The 21,917-nt window shown below is 37.2% G+C and overlaps 1 protein-coding gene across 2 annotated transcripts in view; it reads left to right on the top strand.

Annotated features, from left to right (window-relative positions):
• LOC150055100 (uncharacterized) overlaps positions 1–7,542 on the top strand; it is a 202,940-nt gene extending 195,398 nt beyond the window's left edge. For both annotated transcript variants that reach the window (XM_090345450.1, XM_090345449.1), the window contains exon 5: positions 7,295–7,542. The gene's annotated coding sequence lies outside the window, so the exon portion shown is untranslated. The remainder of the gene's footprint in view (positions 1–7,294) is intronic.
• Positions 7,543–21,917: the final 14,375 nt, after the last annotated feature.

The raw sequence follows: 21,917 nt of genomic DNA, 5'->3' as shown, positions 1-21,917 counted from the left end.
GATCATTTTTATTATACATCACTGTAATTTTCCATTTCAAAATGTAGGTTTGGAATTTTTGGAAGTGATTTTATAGTGAGGGATTATTAGTAAAAAGCTAAAAATTGATGTCTATAATAATAGGTTGTTTCTGTGTTAGTCGCTGGATTTTCCTACCTATAAGTCTAGCAAGACATAGAAGTATGAAAACATCTGGCTCTGTCTGGCAGGCATATGATCAGTGTATGGATTAGACCTAACCATAAGTGGTTTCCCTAAGCAATTGTCTGCTGTGGGTGTGCCAAAATGGTTAAACATCTGTTCCAAAATGTGTATGTGTGTGTTTGTGTGTGTGTGTTCCTGTGTGTGTGTTTGTGCATGCACGTGTGCATGTAATTTAGATTAGAGAGGATCTATAATGGTGTCCCGTGGGACACCATTAATATCCTTGAGGATGATGTTGGAGGCAGCACCTGGAGGAACACACTGGTGAGCCTTATCTGATCCTTCAGTTGGTTTGGACAAGTTTCTTAACTTCTTGTCCTTAGATTTCTCCCTGAATATAACAAGCCTACCTCATGGAGAAATGTTTTGTGATGAAAGTAGTAGCAAAGGCACAGAAGTGCTGTTACTTTCTATCAATCTGTGAAGTGGGAATTGGATGAAGATGATGTCTCTTAATGGAGCTCCCTCTTTCAAGCAATTAGAGTAGACGTTTGTATTGTATCTACCAAAGGTAAAGAATAAAGTATGTGGTAGCATCTAGTGAGCTGAGAGCACGGATGCTGCTAACCAGCCACCCCTGCATAGAACAGCTGGTACCACCAACAATTACCTGGCCCCAAATAACTCTGCGGTTAATCGAGAAACCTTGAGAAAACTGAAGACTGCCAATTATTTGGACAAATGTAACGAAATCACATACTCACATTTTCAGCTTCTGTTCAGTGGCTAGTGATGCTATGTTTAGCATTTAATTTTTACTTTAATAATAATTACGCTTGAAATAATAGTGATAAGGTTCTTGATTAGGCCTAGTACAGATGTTATAATTATGATTCATGAATATCATATTTATGTATCTACCATCTATCATCTATCTATGTTCTGATAATTATAGAGTTTTAACTCAGAGCCTTGCACCTGCTAGACAGGTAGTCTACCATTTGAACCATGCCCCCCAGTCCTTTATTTTGCTTGTCCTTGGGCTTGAAATCAAGGTGTGCATGCTGTCTTTGAGCTTCATTGCTCATGGCTAGTGCTCTACCACATAAGCCACAGCTCTACTGCAGCTCTTTGGTGATTAAGTGGAGACAAGAGTCTGACTTTCCTGAGGCTGGGATCGGTGGAAGATGGCGGTGGTTCAGGGTGAGACATACTGAGCTCCTGCCAAGATTCATGTACTGGCAAGTGCAGGAGACAGTAATCTAACAGAAACAGATCCTAAGTAAGCTTTAGGACCACAGAGAACTCAGGCAGAGAGGAAAAAAAGGAAAAAAAGGAAGAATACCAGCGAAAAAAGGGAGCGTGGAGCTCTGCTGTGGAGCGATCAGGGAGACAAAGGCTCTTCTGAATCAAAGCAGAGAAAGTGCTCCACAACAGCGCAGACCTGCCGGCTGCAGACAGAGCCACACGGAGCCCAGAGCCGACACCCAGACATACATGGACCTGCCAGCTTCATGGAAATGGAACCGGAGAATCCAGCAATTTGTGAGTAGTTCCAAGGAGAAGTTTCCACTCTGCTCCAGGAATGGCATTGGAGGAAGCCCCTCCCCCTCCAGCTGAGAGCAGCACCATCTTGACTGCTGGCAATGACCCAGGCCAAAGCTATTGGAGCCAGAGAGGTGTTGCTGACAGCACCACCAACCTATAGGGCAAAGGATTTCCCAGAGATCCCTTAGCCAGAAATCCAGTCCCAGCGCTGCTGAAGTCCATCCCCTGTGCTGGCCACAGACGTGGTAAACAAAGCCGCCAGTGGATCTTTCAGCTTTGTTTTACCAAACAAGCAATCTGATCCGAAAAACCAAAAGCCGAATCACAAGAGAAAAAGACTTTGTGAAGTGTTTAGATCCCGAATTTAGTGGAGACACAAGTTTCCTAACATCTCCCCCCACCAAAAAAAAAAACCAAAACCAAAAACTGAAGAATACCCTTTTTATTTTTTTACCCCATTTCATTTGCATTTTTAAATTTTCTTATTTTTCTCTTTGCCATTTAACCTACACCTTTTTTTCTAATGATGATTCATTCCTTACCAATGGGTCATGGAGGAGATCAGAACAGAAATCCAACAGTTTATGAAATTTAACAAAAAGGAGCACACAAAATATCAGCTTCATTGGGACACGGCAAATGCAGTACTCAGAGGAAAATTTATAGCTCTGAGTGCCTACAATAACAAATTGGAAAAATCACAAACCAACAATTTAATGTATCACCTTAACCTCCTGGAAAAAGGGCAACAAACCAACCCCAATCCCACTAGAAGGAAGCAAATTATTAAAATCAAAGCAGAATTAAATGAGTTGGAATTAAAAAAAAACTATAGAAAGACTCAACAAAACCAGGAGTTGATTCTTTGAAAGAATTAACAAAATTGACAGACCCTTAGCAAATCTTGCCAAAAACAGAAGGGAGCATACTGAAATAAACAAAATCACAGACGAAATGGTAAAATCACGACAGAAATTACCTAGATCCAGAGTATCATGAGGGAATACTTTTCAAACCTTTACGCCAAGAAGTTTGAGAATCTAGAAGAAATGGACGAATTCCTAGCCAATAATATTAACATACCCACACTGAACCAAGAAGAACTAACTTAACTAAACAGGTCTATTTCAAGCACTGAAATAGAAATGGCAAGAAGAGAACTTCCACCTAAGGAAAGCCCAGGGCCAGATGGATTCACAGCTGAATTCTATAAGGTCTTCAAAACAGAGCTCACACCAATGATTCTCAAACTCTTCAACGAAATTGAAAATGAAGGTTCTTTACCAAACTCATTCTATGAAGCCAGTATAACCCTCATCTCCAAACCAGACAGAGATTCATCAAAGAAAGAGAACTATAGACCTATATCTTTGATGAACATCGATGCAAAACTTCTCAACAAAATACTGGCCAACTGTCTACAACAATTCATCAAAAAAATTATACACTATGATCAAACAGGTTTCATCACAGGGAGGCAAAGCTGGTTCAACATAAGCAAATCAATTAACATAAAATTCAACACATCAACAGGAGCAGGGACAAAAACCACATGATTGTCTCAATAGATGCAGAAAAGGCATTTGACAAGATCCAACACCCCTTTATGTTAAAAGCTCTGGAGAAACTAGGAATCCATGGAACATTCCTCAGTATAATAAAGACTGTGTATGAGAAACCCACAGCTAGTATTATACTTAATGGCAAAAAGCTAAAGCCATTCCCTCTAAAATCAGGAATGAGCCAAGGATGCCCACTCTCTCCACTCCTCTTGAACATAGTATTAGAATTCCTAGCCAGTGCAATAAGGCAAGAAGGAAGCATAAAGGGGATCCAAATAGGGAAAGAGGAAGTCAAACTCTCCCTCTTTGCAGATGACATGATTCTGTATTTAAAGAATCCTATAGACTCCACTCCCAAGCTCCTTCTGGTGATTCAAAACTTTGGAAGGGTAGCAGGGTATAAAAGTAACCCTCAAAAATCAACCGCCTTCCTCTACGCCAACAGTGAGAGGAATGAGGCAACAATCAGGAAAGCAACTCCTTTTGCAATAGCCCCAAAGAAAATAAAGTATCTAGGAATTACCTTAACCTTTTTTGATGAAAACTTTAAAATCCTGAAAAAGGAAATTAAAGCAGAACTGAGGAAATGGAAAAACCTCCCATGCTCCTGGATTGGAAGAATCAATATCGTGAAAATGACAATCTTGCCAAGGGCTATCTACAAATTCCATGAAATACCCATCAATAGCCCAATGTCATTCTTTAAGGAAATAGAAGAGGCAATCCAAAATTTCATATGGAATAATAAAAGACCCCGTATAGAAAAAAAAACTTAGTAGAAAGTACAGTGCAGGAGGAATTTCAATTCCAAACTTTAGACTCTATTACAGAGCTATAATTATCAAAACAGCTTGGTACTGGCACAAGAACAGGCCTGAAGACCAATGGAATACAAGTCAGGACCCAGATATTAAACCACAGACCTATGGCCACCTAATCTTTGACAAGGGAGCCAAAAAAAAAATAGAATGGAAGAAAGATAGCCTCTTCAACAAGTGGTGCTGGCAGAACTGGTTAAGCAGAAAACTAATGTTAGAACCTTCTTTGTCACCCTGTACTAGAATTAACTCCAAATGGATCAAAGACCTGGAGGTAAAAGCCGACACTCTGAAAACTTTACAAGAAGGAATAGGAGATACACTAGGCCTCCTTGGCCCAGGTCGAACCTTTCTTAATAAAGACCTAGAATCACAACAAATCAGAGAAAGGCTGGATAAGTGGGACTGCATTAAACTGCAGAGCTTTTGTACGGCAAAGGACATAGCTAGTAAACTAATTAGGAAGCCTACAGAGTGGGAGAAGGTCTTCACCAACCATACAACAGACAAGGGCCTCATATCTAAAATATATCAACAGCTAAAAAAATTGAATCACTCCAAAAGTAATCTCCAAAGTAACAACCATCCCATTAAAAGTGGGCCAAAGACTTAAAGAGAGCCTTCTCTGAAGAAGAAATAAAAATTGCCTATGGACACATGAAGAAATGCTCAACATCTCTGGTCATAAAAGAAATGCAAATCAAAACAACTCTAAGATTCCACCTCACTCCAGTTAGAATGGCCAGGATCAAGAAAAGTAATAACAACAGATGCTGGAGGGGATGTTGCCAGGAGGGATCACTACTACACTGTTGGTGGTAGTGCAAACTCGTTCAACCACTATGGAAAGCAGTATGGCAGTTCCTCAAAAGACTAAACATAGAGTTCCTCTATGACCCAGCAATTCCACTACTTGGCATTTACCCAATTGTCCAGAAACAATGTCAGACTAATTCCACTAGCACAACGATGTTCATTGCAGCACTATTTACCATAGCAAACATATGGAACCAACCCAGATGTCCCTCAGTTGATGAGAGGATCAACAAGATATGGTATTTTACACAATGGAATTCTATGCTGCTGTCAGAAAGAATGACATTGCCCCATTTTTAGGAAATGGAAAGACTTAGAAAATATCCTATTAAGTGAATTAAGCCAGACTCAAAGGAACTTAGGCTCAATGGCTTCCCTCATTTGTCATAATCAGTAGAAACCTTGAGCTCTCCTAGCAGAGATTTGCAATAGAGCAAAACCTTGATACAAAAGGCCATATAGTAGGACGCTGAATGAAAGGATCTCTAGGATATAGAAACATAAGCCATATAATGAATGGTTGTTGTTCTTAAGGTACTATGTTATCTCTCATCTCTTTTGCTGTCCCTTGGTTATCTCATATTGTTACAGTTTCTCACTTTGTTACCTGATATTGGATATATTTGTATTTGGTTATTTGAAATTGGGTAGGGAATGGTGGAAAACAAGATGAGGGGTGGTGGTAGGAGAGAGGAAAATGGGGACCAAGACATGTGAAAGGGTATCAATGTATGGGAATTAATGCACCATTTATCTGGCAAATATCATGTAACCCTTCTATTAATTACAATAAAAAATATATGAAAAAAAACATTCAGGCTTGAGATATGTAGCTCAGTATACAACACCCACCTAATAGTGCAAAGCTCTAAGTTCCCTAACCAGAATTACAACAAATAAGTAAACAAAATAAAAAGAAAATGTTTCTGTTTCTATATGGGCCAGGAGCTAGTGAGTCACTCCTGTTATCCTTGCTAGGTGGGAGGATTGTGGTTTCAGACCAGCTCAGGCAGAAAAGTCCATGTGAATTAAGTGAAGTAAGCCAGACTCAAAGGAACATAGGCCCAATAGTCTCCCTCATTTGTTATAATCAGTAAAAACCTTGGGCTCTCCTAGCAGAGATTTGCAATAGAGCAAAACCTAGGTACATTCATATATTGAGGGGCATCTGGGTTGGTTCCATATCTTTGCTATGGTAAATAGTGCTGCAATGAACATTGTTGTGTTAGTGGCTTTAGTATGTCCTTGTTTCTGGATGTTTGGGTAAATGCCAAGTAATGGGATTGCTGGGTCACAGGGGAACTCTATGTTTACTCCTTTGAAGAATTGCCAAACTGCTTTCCACAGTGGTTGAACAAGTTTACACTCCCATCAACAGTGTAGTAGTGATCCCTCCTGGCCGAATCCCCTCCAGCATCTGTTGTTATTAGATTTCTTGATCATGGCCATTCTAACTGGAGTGAAGTGAAATCTCAAAGTTGTTTTTTAATTTGCATTTCTTGTATGATCAGAATGTTGAGCATTTATTCATATGTCTATAAGCCATTCTTATTTCCTCTTCAATGAAATCTCTCTTTAAGTCTTTAGCTCATCTTTTAATGGGATGGTTGTTTCTTTGAAGATTTGTTTTGGAGATATTCAGGTTTTTAGCTGAAGATATATTTTAGAAGTGAGGCCTTTGTCTATTGTATCTGCCCAAGCTAGTTCTTACTTCAATCTTCCCATCACAGACTCCTGTGATTAGAATTACAAGCATGAGCCACCAGTGACCAGCTCCCCTAGCCCTTTATTTTAAACCAATTATTAAAAAATCAGTCTCCTACCCTTTTTACTTTTGTTCTATTTTCCCTCCTCTACCATTTCTTCTTAGTTTCTTCTCTTCTCTTTTCATACTCTCTTTTTTCATTGTATTAGATTTTTTTTATTTTTTATTAAAGAATTTATTAATGTTGATTTTTACATCATATTTTAAATGACAAGTTTAACAAACAAGTGTTCAAGGAGGGAATCTCTATTTACAATCACTGGGACTTAGTATTTAGAAGTTAATCAAAATTAGGCTAAGGGTTTGTATGTCATAGAAACATATTAATTTATGAAATAAAACATGTCTATAGAGTCATAGGTTTTTATGTCTATATAGTTATGTTTATATTTCCATTATCATGTCCATAGCTTTGGGTATGCAGTTATTGAGTCCTCGCTCTTGTACTCTTTGGATTTAATAGCCACATATTAAGGATACCATGCACCTTTTGATCCTTAGGTCTTGACTTGTCTCACTAAACATGATTAGTTCTAGATTCATCCACTTCCCTGCAAATACCATTATTTTATCTTGTCTGTTGGCTATCTAGAATTCCATTGTGTATATATCTCACATTTTCTGTATCCATTTATCTGCAGTGGGGCATCTGGAAAGGAGCCAAAGATATACAGTGGAAGAAACACAGTATATTCAATTATTGGTGCTGGCAAAAATGAGCAGCTACATGCAGAAAACCAAAAATTGACCCTAGCCTTTTGCCATGCAGACAACCAACTGGGAAAAGATATTCACCAACAATACATCTGACAAATGCTTAATATCTAGTATCTACAGGGAACTCAAGAAACTAATCCCCCCAAAACCAAATAAACCATTCACTAAATGGGCAAGGGAACTAAAGAGAGACCTATCAGAAGAAGAGATTAAAATGGCAGAAAAACATATGAGAAAATGTTCATCATCTATGGTCATAAAGGAAATGCAAATAAAAACAACCCTAAGATACCACCTTACCCCAACAAGAATGGCCAAGATTTTGAACTCAGACAATGACAGTTGCTGGCAGGGTTGTGGAGAAAAAGGAACCCTACTACACTGCTGGTGAGAATGCAGACTAGTTCAGCCACTCTGGAAAGCAGTGTGGAGGTTTCTTAAAGAACTGAAAATAGACCTTCCCTACGATCCTGCCATACCACTTCTGGGCATCTACCCTGAACATCATGACCCAAGATATTATAAGGACACCTGCTCAGCTATGTTCATCTCTGGCTATTCACAATAGCCAGGCACTGTAATAGCTTTTGAACTCAGAACTTTAAGCTTGCTCAGCTTGTTTATCTGGGAGTCTACCACTTCAGCCACATCCCCAACCATTTTTACTCATTTATTTCTCATTACTATGATCTGAACTTGGGGCATTGAGATTGTTTGGCTTGCTTTCTAAGTTAGCAATTGAACTATGCCTCTCATTTTGCCTTTTTTTCCTGGCTATTTTTGGAGATGGAATCTTAAGGATTTTTCTGCCTGGGCTGGCATTCAGCCTCAGTTTTCCAGATTTCAGCCTCCCATGTAACTAGGGTTACAGGTGTGAACTACCAGTGCCTGGTGAGTAGTCTGTTTATTTTTGAGATTCAGAATTTTTCTTTGTCTATGATGACTTGAAATAATATTTTCCCACTTAGACTTTCTGCTGTGGCTGGCATTAACTGTACATATCACCACATACTTTCTTTTTCTGTTGAAATGGGGTCTGACAAACCTTTTCACAGGGGCTGGTTTGAAAGTGTCATCCTTGTAATATCAGTTTGCCATGTGGCTGGATGGCAGGCAAACATAATTATGCCTAATTATTGTTTGTGATGGAATTTTGTGAAATATTGACCTTTGCTGGCCTTGAACTGAAACCCTGCTGATCCTAAGTTCCCAAGGAGCTATGATTATAGATATGAGCCACTGGTGCTCAGCTATATATATATATATATACATATATATATACACATAAATATAAATGTATATATATATATATATCTCCTTTTGCTTATCACAGTGCCTTGCATCTGTGAGCCATTTCACATCACCAAAATAGAAACAGAGTATAGAAATTTGTATTGGAACAAACAAGTACATACTTCCCTCTTGACCAATTCAGTCAATTTGGAAAAGGGTATGTGTGTTTGAAACATGCACTGTTTTAATTAATGTTCTAAATTATGCCAGACTGTATAAAATAAGTGTCCTAGTTCATACGCAGTAGCATCCAATTTTCAGCTACAAGGAAAATACATCCTGCAAAACAAAAAACTCTTAAAAAATACCATTTATAACATATTTACAGAAGTGTAATTGCATATATGCAATCTGGGAGTGGAAGTGTTATTAGTGTCCATTTTAATGACCAGTGAGTCCAAATGATTAGAACTTGGCACCATTTCAGTACAGTGTCTTGGTGAGTGACATCATGAATTAGAAATGCATGATAATGCTATTTTAAATTTTTCCCCCAGGACTGGGGCTTGAACTCAGGGCCTTGAACTTGGGCTCTCACTTGGCCTATTCACTTGAGGCTAGCAATTTTCTACTTTAGCATCATCTCTACTTCTGGCTTTTCCAGCAAAACTGGAGATAAGAGTCATAGACCTTTTTGCTGCATTGGCTTTGAACTTCGATCTTCACATATCAGCCTCAAGAGTAGTTATGACTGTAAGTGTAAGCCACTAGTGCCCAACAAGGTAGTGCCTCTTTAATGCAGCTCCATCTGCTTAAATACCATAGACATGGGATGTGTCCAATTCTGATTGACAGTGATGAGTAAGTTGCTTTCTTCCTGGTAAGTCTTTCAAGCCTTATTCACACGGAAATAAACACATCTGAAGGGGGTCAAAGCCAAATCTTTTCATGTCTTCCATAGTCAGCAGGAAGTTTGGTCCTGTCTCTTAAATTTTGTTCTGTGATATAGATTTCCTTGGAACACACTTCTGTGCCTAGCATTCTTCTTTAGCTTCCAAGAATATGATAGCAGGCAACCAGAACATACTCCCATTATAAAATATTTATAAATACTCTGTGAAATATAGAAATTGTTTTAATTCTGTAGTCAGTAACCTAAAATGTAAGAACATTTCCAGGGACTAAAAAAAAGGGGAAAGGATTCGAAGGTACAATTCGGAAGTAGCCTTGAATGACGAGCTTAGAATAATAAGGCCTAGTAAGAGGAGATAGGGCTTGGAATGAAGGACTTAACTGGACCTGAGCTGTATGGATACACACACACACACACACACACACACACACACACACACACACACACCACAGAAACACACACCTGTAAAGAGAGATAATGGAATAAGGAAAAAATAGTTCATTGGCTAGAAAATACTATAGGTTAGCCAAACTTGATTTGGACACTGAGTAGAAAATAGATATATAGGTAAATAGTCTGCTGGAAAGTATTTTGTAATCAGGACTGCCTTTGTATTCAGTATTCAGTTGGTCGTGGTCCTATAGAATGTAGGGTTTCTTTTTTTAAAACTCCAAATTGAGAATTTAATGTAAAAGTTGTCCTTGTGTTGCTGGCAAAAGAGATGACAATTTTTTTTACAGAAATGAACAAATAAAGCTCTGCTGAATATAAAGTTGTAATCCCAAAATGGCAAAGATATAAGAAAAAAACAGTGAAGAATGAGTTAGCAGAAAAAGTAACAGAAACAAATGTAAGGTTTGTCTTATGAAAATTAAGGAATAATAGTTAAAGGACCTAGCAAAAGTATTTAAATTTGTTCAAGTAGACAAAAAGAAATTAGATAAATAAAGCAAGAATAAAAAATACTGAGACAATTTTATTTTAAAATAATACTAGAAAATACTAGCTACTAGAAGTATTTTATTGTCAGTCAATAGGAGACAATGAAAACATTGAAGGATGTAGCTTCTAAAATAGATGTGAAAAGAAATGTAGCAGGAAATTGTTAATGTAGGAATAAAAAAGACAAAATTTTCATCTAAGTATACAACCCTGATAGTGATAAAAGAAGCAGAAGAAAGCTGTGACAGATAAAAACAAAACGGCCACATTATCATGATAGAAAATAAAGCAATAGAGAAGATCAGCAAAGTGAAAGCTGGCATTCTAAAAATAATAATAAAATAAGCTACTGACATTCTTGATCAAGAATAAAGTAAAGGGGGCTGGGAGTTTGGTCTAGTGGTAGAGTGCTTGCCTAGCATGCACAAACACCAACGTTTGATTCCTTGGTACCACATACATAGAAAAAGCTGGAAATGGTGCTGTGGCTCAAGTGGTAGAGCTCTAGCCTTGAAAAAGCCCAAGGATATTGTTCAGGCCCTGAGTTCAAGTCCCAGGACTGGCATAAAAAAGAATTAAGTAAAAGGCCAACGTAAACTGCTAGAGCCTGAAGTGGTAGTTCGGTGTAAGAGCATTGGTTGTGCACATCATAAACCCTGCTAAAACAGAGAGAAAAGGTTCAAATTTTAGGAAAAATGGACTGCCAATGCAAATGAAAACTTACATAAAACAAATTTATTATTAGAAGCAGAAAACAATCCTAAGAAGTTACAGAAATCATGATGACACATTAGAAGTACATTGGTAAAATTACATTGCAAAATGTAATTTTATTGCTATTATTATGATACCGAGGGATTGTCATTTCAAAAGTCAGGTAATGAGTACATTTCCTTTTTGGACACTGTCACCCCTTCCTTCACTTCCCCCTTGTTTCCTCCTCTCTTCCTTGCCCTTGTATAGTTCATTTTCACCATAGTTTATACTAAGTACTATGAATGTATTTTTTCACCCATCTTCTCTCCCTATTGGTACTCTCTTTTTGCTTTCTCCCATAAAGGACAAAATAAACAAAAAACCCCAAATAAAAAACAAACACCAACACCAACAAAAATCCCTGAAGTTTCCTGGCATTTTTTTCAACAAATAGTATTTTTTGAGGGTGGGAGTGTCAGTGATTGAGCTTGAACTCAGGGTCTGGGCATTGTACTTGAGCTCTTTTGCTCAAGGCTAGTGTTTTACCATGGAACCACAACGCCACTTGTGGTCTTTAAGTGGTTAACTGGGGATGAGTCACAGACTTTCCTTTGCCTGCACTTGCTTTGAACCCAAATCCTCAGATCTCAGCCTCCTGAGTAGCTAGGATCACAGGCTTGAGCCATTTGCACCCAGCTAATAGTATTTTAAATGTTCAGAGGAGTTAAGCTTTTGGGATCCTCCCCTAATAATTTCCTTCTTTAGTCTGTTTCTGTGTGAATTTCTAAAGTCTTATACAATTAATCATGTGCAGTTGTACTTTAGATCTAGCTTTCACATACGAGAGAGCATGAACACTGTCTCTCTGAATTTGGCTTTCCTTACTTACATGATTTGCTCAAGCTCCATCTATTTTTCTGTAAATGATATATTCTAATAGATAAGTAAAATTTCAGTGTGTATTTGTACCATATTTTTTTGATCTACTCCAATGGAGGGAGTTGATATTCTTTTTAATTTAATTTTAGGTATATTTAATCTCTGAAATTCTGTGAGAGGCTTTGAAAATGACCAGCAATTGATTGTTAAGGAATGTAGAAATAAATAGAAAAGCCTGTATAGATAGAAATATTACTGAAAGATATTTGTCAAGAGACTACTCAAAATGAAAGGCAAGTTTATATATAAAGTTATTTTCTTACTGCCTCTTTGGATTCATATATAAAAATTTCTATTTGTAACTATCTTGTTCTTATGATCATTTAAGTATCCTTATAGCCTTGTAGAAAAGTATGCTTTGAACTACTATGATTATAAAATACATTATTAACGCTGGGCATGGTGGCTCATGCCTGTAATCTTAGCTACTCAGGAGGCTGAGATCTGATGATTGCCATTGAATGCACTAAAGGCTGTTAGACTCTTATTTCCAATTAACCATTAGAAAACTGGAAGTGGCACTATTGCTCAAGCGGTAGGGTGATGGCCTTGAGCTGAAGAGTTCAGGCCCAGAGTTCATGCCTCACAACTGATAAAAATAAATAAATAAATAAATAAATAAATAAATAAATAAATAAATAAATAATAGTACAGAACATACCTTTATTTTCAATTTCTCATAAAATAATTGCTATCATGGAATGCATATCCAGTCTGGGGGTGTCTTAACTCCTGTAGCTAATGTCTTAAAAATCTTCTGCTTTCCTCCTTTTTTTCTGATAAGTTAGTAAATGAATAGCTTTAGCAGATACTTTGTGCATTAAAAAATCATTTAAAATTGAGTTTTCTCATGACAATATCACAGTAGATTAAGACAAGGTAAAAAGGCAATTTATTAGTGAAACTACTCTTTGAACAACAATAAAAAATCCTTGGCTAAATATTTGGCATTTTGATTTCAGCAGCATGATCAAGCTGCATTTATTCTGTTGATGTGAGAGTAATTAGTGTTATTGATAAGAAATTTAAAGGAGACGAATCATATGATTGAAGTAGATGCAGCAAAAGCTTCATATCAATGATGAAATCCCCTACTAAACTATTAGTAAGTCGAAGTGAATTGAATGTGCTGAAACTAAACTATGGGGAACAGTGTGGCCTTACTCTCCCATTAGGAATAGCAGCAGTATTAGATAGGGCTTTTGTGTGTTTCTTGCTGTGCATATACACATTTTGTTCAGAGAAGGAACCAGAGTACCCTTTACTTTGGTGCTATTTCAGATGTATTTACTAGTAATTGTGTTGTCCTTCCGAGATTTCTGCTTGAATGATCTGGCTTGTTGAAACTCAAAAACATCAATCCATTCGGTTTTCTAGGAATTTACATCTATGTCTCCAAAACATATGTTCATTTGCTGTCAATTGTCTTTTGTCAGCCACATGGAACTTCACTAGGTTCATTTAGCTGTGTATTTGGTCATAGCTTCAAGTGGATCTAATTTCAGCCACCACATTATTTCTGAACACTTATCCATCCCTTTTCAAATCAGCAAGGCTGTGCTCTACCTACATTTCCTTTTATACTGTGGCTCAATAGCTGGAACCAGGAAAAAAAAATCCATAGTGATTGTTGGCTTATCATGTTGGTTTTTATTCTCTCAAGGCCAGGACTCTCCATTTTCCAATGTCTAATGTAGTTTTCTAGGTGTTCGGAGAACAGAATTTCCACCACTTATTTTATTATGGGCAGAGACAGAAATCACAAATTACTAATTTTAAAATTGTATGCATTAGAAATTGGATTTCCAGTACTCTAATGGATCTATGTCATAAGTGAAATATGAATTGTTTTTCTGGTGTTTTAAGATGAGTTCAAAATAGATTTCTCTGATAGGCCCAGTGCCATATATTTATATAGTCTCATGTATTTTAGAGGCATAGGTTGGGAGGGTTGCAATTTGAGGCCTACTAAGGCAAAAGCTTAATGAGCCCTCCCTGATTTCAATCCATAAGCAGGTCATACTGTAACATGCTTGTAACTAAAATTATACGAATAAAAAGACTGCAGTACGAAATCCACCTGGACAAAAGTATAAGACCCTATCCCCGAAAATAACTAAGCCAAAAAAGACTGGGGCATGGTCAAAGAGTAGAGCACCTACCTAATGGAAAGATTAGGCCTGGTGAATCATTTGGATAGCATCCAAATAACAGGGTGGATTGTTTTTAATTTTTCAATTTTTATGCAATCCTCAGTGTTGCTCACAGATCTTACCTGGATAAGGGCATCAGATTTCAAGCATTCTAGCATCAGTTCCATGTCATCTTGTTTAGATAAAGTTTATGATATCAATAAGAAATTGTCTGCCAAAGCATATTTGTCTTCTTTGTCACCACGTTATTCCAGCTATAAAATAAACATTTACTATCTGAGTTCTTTAATGAATCCTATCAAATATAAGCTAATGATACAACGTATGAGTGGAAAATATTTTCATGAAGTTAGTGCTAGTATACAGTCTGCAAAGGTTGAAATTGCATCAAGATGTGAGGCAGATTAAACATCAGCCAAAATTTTATCTTTCTAATGTGAAATATTTGAAAACAAGTACACAAAAATGGTGGAAAGTTCATTCTTTAGAAAATAAGCCAATCATATTTCCTTGGCATCTAAAAGCCAAGGAAAATGAAGGGCAAACCTTACCTCAAACGGAATAGAACACTTAACAAGAGAAGTACATCTCTCCTGGTTGTTAAGAAAAGAGTGTATCCTGAAAGTGTGTGGAAGTATATTGCTTTTGAGGAGCATGCAGTTCTCAGAAAGAGAATGCTTTGGATTTCAAGAGTCAGCTGTCAATATCTGACCTCCTTGAAAACTGCTCAAAAGATAGGCTGGCAGTTGATTTGATTAGCTTGGGAAGACCTTGATATTTAGTGTGGACAAGATATTCCAGGGTTTTCTTATTGTAGGGACAATTTCTGCACATGCATTTCTCAGTGTGAATTTTTTTGTATGTGATCCAAAGAATAGCTCATTATCAATTCACAAAACTGTCAAACAAATCAACCTATAATGAGACTCATTCATGAGTCTTTCTATATATTCCATTATGGCACACATTTAAAAAATAATATAGTGCCAGATGCAAGTCAGCTGCAACAACTATTTATAATTTATGCAGCTTAGAAAAACTCTGTTATAAGACTAAGGTAATGGCTAATTTCCATGTGGTAGCTGACACTTCTGTTTACAGACCCATATTAAAGACACACATGACAAATGGAACCATTTATCATAAAATTTACTTCAGGTGGCTTAAAATGAAGTCTTCCCATATTCAGACTCTTTATGTAAACTAGGCTTTAAAATTCCTCAGATCTACTTAGCACTTCAAAAGTATATGTAGACATTTTCCCTAATACATTTAGTCTGTAAATAAAATTTCTAATATAATTTGTAGTGAGCCATTTATTTTAAAGTTCTAAAAAAGCAAATGATTTCATTGTAACAATCAATGCCCAAACTAAACATTAATTGGAAGATTCTTTCATTGTCTCAGTTATAAATCATGCTGGACAGCTTCCCTTCCTTCTTATAACACATGAGAGTTATAAAATTCTCTTGAACATGCATTTGTTAAAGTGAGTAGAAGCTTATAGATACTCCTTCATTGAAATGTAATCTTTGTTATGTCTTCTTAACCTTTCCTTGTTCCCTGAGGGGATTATCACATAAAGGACTGTTTTCATTTATACATTCTCAAGTCATTATTCAGGATAATGACAGGGAATTCTAAGGACTTAAAAGTTGGAGAAGCCTGATAAAGTTACTGTCTCTTATCATTAGTATAACGGTCAGAATCAGCAAACCATGGAAGTCAGTCTTCCTGAAAGGATGCTGAAAATGGATAGCACTGTGCTCTTTTGGAGGCATTTTTGTGGGGGGGAAAGGAAAGGGGTGATGATAGTCTCATAAACTCTGTTATCAGTCTCATAATCATAGTGGCTGATCTCTATGACATCAGAAAGTTCAACTGATTTTAGTTGTCTCACTAACAGGGCCTTCCTGAATTGTACTGTTTTTGAGATTTTCTTATTTTTGCCAGTTCTGGGGCATGAATGCAAGCCCTGAGCACTGTCCTTGGGCTTTGCTCAAAGCAAGCACTCTACTATTTGAGCCACAGTACCATTTTCAACTTTTTCTATGTATGTGGTACCATGGAATTGAACTGGGATCTTTGTGCATGTTAGGTAAGCACTCTACCACTAGACCAAACTCCCAGGCCTGCCACTGTTTTGACTACATGAATGCGATAAGCACTTCTGTCTTCAAATCATAAAGGACTAGAGGTTGTGATAAAAGAATAGAGGACTAGAGTTTGCAATTTGAAAGCAAGGTGCTTCCTGTCATAAATATAAGTGCACATCTCAAAACCTGCAAGGAAACTAGCAATTATGCTTGGAAAATTCTCTACAGGGCACCGAAATGGTTTGCTTTGTTCCAAGATTCTTAGGCCCCTGTTGGGATGCTATGATCTTCTGTGTTTGAAACACAAGATGAAGTTGACCTTCATGTTCGATTGAGAGATTTGACCTTCCTTTTCCTATGATCAAGTGCTGAAAGAGATAAAAGGGGTCTTTCTTAGCAGTAGGAATGTCTAACAGGCATTGGCAACCTTTTCAATTTCTCTGCCAGCCTGGGCGGGATTCTGTAGTAAGATTTGTTCCTGCTGAGTGGCTTTCACATGTGACTTGACATTTCAAGTGTCTCTCATTCCATTCATAGGGTTCAATCCCTATTTTAAGAGTGGTGTTGAAATTGTTTAGAAGACATTAGAGTATAGACCAGGATGGGAAGAGATGCTGAGAGAAGATGGGCAGTTAGTGCAGTGCAGATGACTTTGATTTATTTGCTAGTATATATTCCTTGGAATCGATAAACTAAGGTTGAAAGTTTGGAGTTTTCCCTTATTATTCCATTGCTTTTCTTAAAAAATAATATTATAATTTTTAAATTTTTTGATTTTTAATTTTTTATGTTTATTGTAGTTTTATATGCTTGTACTGGGGCTTGAACTCAGGACCTTGTATACTTCTTTGGCTTTTTCACTCAAGACTGAGTGCTTGATTGCTCTACCAACTCGAGCCCGATCACTGCTTTCTGCTCTTTGTTGGTTTATTTGAGGTAAATCTCATAGATTTTCCTCCTGAGTAGCTAGCATTACAAGCATGAGCCACCAGTGCTTGCCTAGTAGCTCAGCTTGATGTGATTATCTAAAGGAAATGATCTAAGACTTTTTTTTTAAAGTGGTACAGGCGCTTGTAAAGTGCTTGCATTTGTTAGAAAATATGTTCTAGGAAAATCACAGTTGTGAACGTTGTATGTTAAGAGATAAAAGAATTTTAGCTATTGAAAAGACTTGCATTTAAAAATTTGAGTTTACAAGGCTATATTACTAATTTTTAAAAAAATTCAGAAGAAATGGCACCTAAAAATCATACCACCTAAATACTGCAAGAACTGGCAAGCCACAGGCCCTAATGAAAGCTTTTAAAAATGGCAGGAACTAATAAATATTTATCAATCCTAACTCTCAATATCAATAGACTTAACTCTCCAATTAAACGGCATAGACTATCTAGTTTTATCAAAAAGCAAGATCCATCGTTCTGTTGTCTTCAAGAGACACATCTTACCCCAAAAAACAAACATTTTTGAAAGTGAGAGGTTGGAAGAAAGTTTACCAAGCTAATGGCCCCCATAAACAGGCTGGAGTTGCCATCCTCATATCAGATAAAATAGACTTCAAACTAAAATTAGTGAGAAAAGACAAAGAAGGTTACTACATACTACTAAAGGGATCTCTCCTCCAGGAGGACATAACCATCCTAAATATCTACACACCTAATCAAGGAGCACCGAAGTTCATCAAGCACACTTTACATTCACTGAAACCATAGATAGACTGAAACACAGTGATTGTTGGTGACTCTAACACACCACTCTCACCTATGGACAGATCAACCAGGCAAAAACTCAACAGAGAAACCATAGAATTGAACAACTATATAGACCAACTAGATATAACAGATATCTGCAGATTATTCCACCCAGCAACAACACAATATACATTTTTTTCAGCAGCACATGGGAACATTTTCCAAAATAGATCACATATGAGGGCATAAAACAATCCTGGGCAGATTCAGAAACACTGAAATTATTCCCTGCACTCTCTCAGACCACAAAGGCATCAAATTGGAACTGAACACCAATCTCCACCAACGAAAATCCTGTAACTCATGGAGATTGATCAGCACATTGTTGAATCACCAATAGGTCATCAAGGAGATCAGAACGGAAATCCAACAGTTTACGAAATTTAACAAAAGGGAGTTCACAAAATACCAGCTCCTTTGGGACACGGAAAAGGCAGTACTCAGAGGAAAATTTATAGCTCTGAGTACCTACAATAACAAATTGGAAAAATTGCAAACCAACAATCTAATGTGTCGCCTTAAGCACCTGGAAGAAGAGCAACAAACCAACCCTAATCCCAGTAGAAGGAAGCAAATTATTAAAATCAAAGCAGAATTAAATGAATTGGAGTCCAAGGAACTATAGAAAGAATCAACAAAGCAAGGAGATGGTTCTTTGAAAAAATTAACAATATTGACAGACCCTTAGCAAATCTTACCAAAAACAGAAGGGAGCAAACTGAAATAAACACAATCACAGATGAAAATGGAAATATCACGACAGAAATTACCAAGATCCAGTGCATCATGAGGGATTACTTCTCAAACCTTTATGCCAACGAATTTGAGAATCTAGAAGAAATGGATGAATTTCTAGCCAATATTAACATACCCACACTGAAATAGAAATGGCAATAAGAGACCTTCCACCTAAAAAAAGCCCAGGGCCGGATGGATTCACAGTTGAAATCTGTAAAGTCTTCAAAGCAGAGCTTACACCAATACCCTCAAGCTCTTCAATGAAATTGAAAACAAAGGCTCTTTGCCAATCTCATTCTACGAAGCCAGTATAACCTTCATCCCCAAAACAGAGATATTCATCAAAGAAAGAGAACTATAGACCAATTTCTTTGATGGATATTGATGCAAAACTTCTCAACAAAATACTGGCCAACCGTCTACAGCAACTCATCAAAAAAATTATGCACTATGATCAAACAGGATTCATCACAGGGAGGCAAAGCTGGTTCAACATACGCAAGTCAATTAATATAATTCAACACATCAACAGGAGCAAGGACAAAAATCACATGATTGTCTCAATAGATGTAGAAAAGGCATTTGACAAGATCCAACACACCTTCATGCTAAAAGCTCTGGAGAAACTAGGAATCCATGGAACATTCCTCAGCATGATAAAGGATGTGTATGACAAACCCACAGCTAGTATTATATGTAATGGCAAAAAGCAAAAGCCATTCCCTCTAAAAATCAGGAATGAGACAAGGATGCCCACTCTCTCCACTCCTCTTTAACATAATATTAGAATTCCTAGCCAGAGCAATAAGGCAAGAAGCAAGTATAAAGGGGATCCAAATAGGGAAAGGGGAAGTGAAACTCTCCTTCTTTGCAGATGACATGATTCTGTATTTAAAGAACCCTATAGACTACACTCCCAAGCTGTTTGAGCTGATTCAAAACTTTGACAAGTTAGCAGGATATAAAAAAACCCTCAAAAATCAACTGCTTTCCTATATGTAACAATGAGGGGAATGAGGCAACAATCAGGAAAGCAACTCCTTTTGCAATAGCTTCAAAGAAAATAAATAACCTAGGAATTGACTTAACTAAGAATGTAAAGGGCCTTTCTGGTGAAAACTTTAAAACCCTGAAACGGGAAATTATAGCAGAACTGAGGAAATGGAAAAACCTCCCATGCTCCTAGATTGGAAGAATTAACATAAGGAAAATGGCAATCTTGCCAAAGGCTATCTACAAATTCAGTGCAATACCCATCAATATCCCAATGTCAATCCTTAAAGAAATAGAAGAGGCAATCCAAAATTTCATCTGAAATAATAAGAGATCCATATAGCAAAAACACTTCTTAGCAGAAAGAACAGCACAGGAGGAATTTCAATACCAAACTTAGTCTCTATTACAGAGCTATTATAATCAAAACAGCTTGGTACTGGCACAAGAACAGGCCTGAAGATCATTTGTATAGAACTGAGGAGTCAGATATTAACCCACAGACCTATGGCCACTAATCTTTGACAAGGGAGCCAAAAAAGTAGAATGGAAGAAAGACAGCCTCTTCAACAAGTGGTGCTGCCAGAACTGGCTAAGGAACTGCAGACAACTAAAGTTGGATCCTTCTTTGTCTCTCTGCACTAGGATTAACTCTAAATGGATCAAAGACCTGGAGGTAAAAGCAGATACACTGAAAACTTTACAAGAAGGAATAGGAGATACACTAGGTCTCCTTGTCACAGGTTGAAACTTTCTTAATAAGGACCAAGAAATACAACAAATCAGAGAAAGTCTGGTAAGGGGCATTGCATTAAACTGCAGAGCTTCTGTATGGCAAAGGACATAGCTAGTAAATTAACTAGAAAGCCTACAGAGTTGGCGAAGTTCTTCACTAACCATACAACAGACAAAGGCCTCATATCTAAAATATATCAACAGCTCAAAAAATTGAATCACTCTAAAACTAATCTCCAAAATAACAACCATCCCATTAAAAGATGGGCCAAAGACTTAAAAAGAATCATCTCTGAAGAAGAAATAATAATGACCTATAGACACCTGAAGAAATGCTGGACATCTCTGGTCATAAAAGAAACGCAAATCAAAACAACTCTAAGATTCCACCTCACTCCAGTTAGAATGGCCAGGATCAAGAAAACTACTAACAACAGATGCTGGAGGGGATGTGGCCAGGAGGGATCACTACTATACTGGTGGTGGGAGTGCAAACTCATTCAACCACTATGGAAAGCTCTATGGCAGTTCCTCAAAAGGCTAAACATAGAGCTCCCCTATGACCCAGCAATTCCACTACTAGACATTTACCCAATTTTCCAGAAACAAGGACATACTAAATCCACTAGCACAACAATGTTCACTGTAGTACTATTTACCATAGCAAAGATATGGAACCAACCCAGATGTCCCTCAGTTGATGAGTGGATCAACAAGATGTGGTATTTATACACAATGGAATTCTATGCTGATGTCAGAAAGAATGACATTGCCCCATTTGTAAGGAAATGGAGACAGAATAAATCCTATTAAGTGAAGTAAGCCAAACTCAAAGGAACATAGGCTCAATGGTTTCCCTCATTTGTCATAACCTTTAGAAACCTTGGGCTCTCCTAGCAGAGATTTATAATAGAGCAAAAACTAAACATATAGGGCCATATAGGTTGACGCTAAATGAAAGGACCTCTAGGATATAGAAACAAAAGCCATATTATGAATGATTGTTCTCATCAATGTACTGTGTTTTCTCTCATCTCTTTTGCTGTCCTTTGGTTCTCTCATATTATTACAGTATTTTTCCTTGTTATCTGATATATTTTATATATGCTTATTTGGTTATTTGAAATCGGATACGGAAAGGTGGAAAAGAAGATGAGGCGCTGGGTTGGGAGGAGGGAAATGGGGACTAAGACATGTCAAATGGTTTCAATGTTTTTGAAGCAATCTACCTTCTATCTGGTGAACATAATGTAACCCTTCTATTAATTACAATAAAGATATATGGAGTAAATTCAGTAGAATTTAACTTTTAACATAATGACATGCCAGGTCTCCATTGTCTAAATTCTCTGCCTGAT

The sequence above is a fragment of the Megascapheus bottae genome, chromosome 14 (genome assembly GCF_031878675.1).
Source record: "Megascapheus bottae isolate mThoBot1 chromosome 14, mThoBot2.hap1, whole genome shotgun sequence".
Classification (NCBI taxonomy): domain Eukaryota; kingdom Metazoa; phylum Chordata; class Mammalia; order Rodentia; family Geomyidae; genus Megascapheus; species Megascapheus bottae.
Note: the sequence above shows the minus strand (reverse complement) of the source record. Positions and strands in the feature narration are given on the sequence as shown.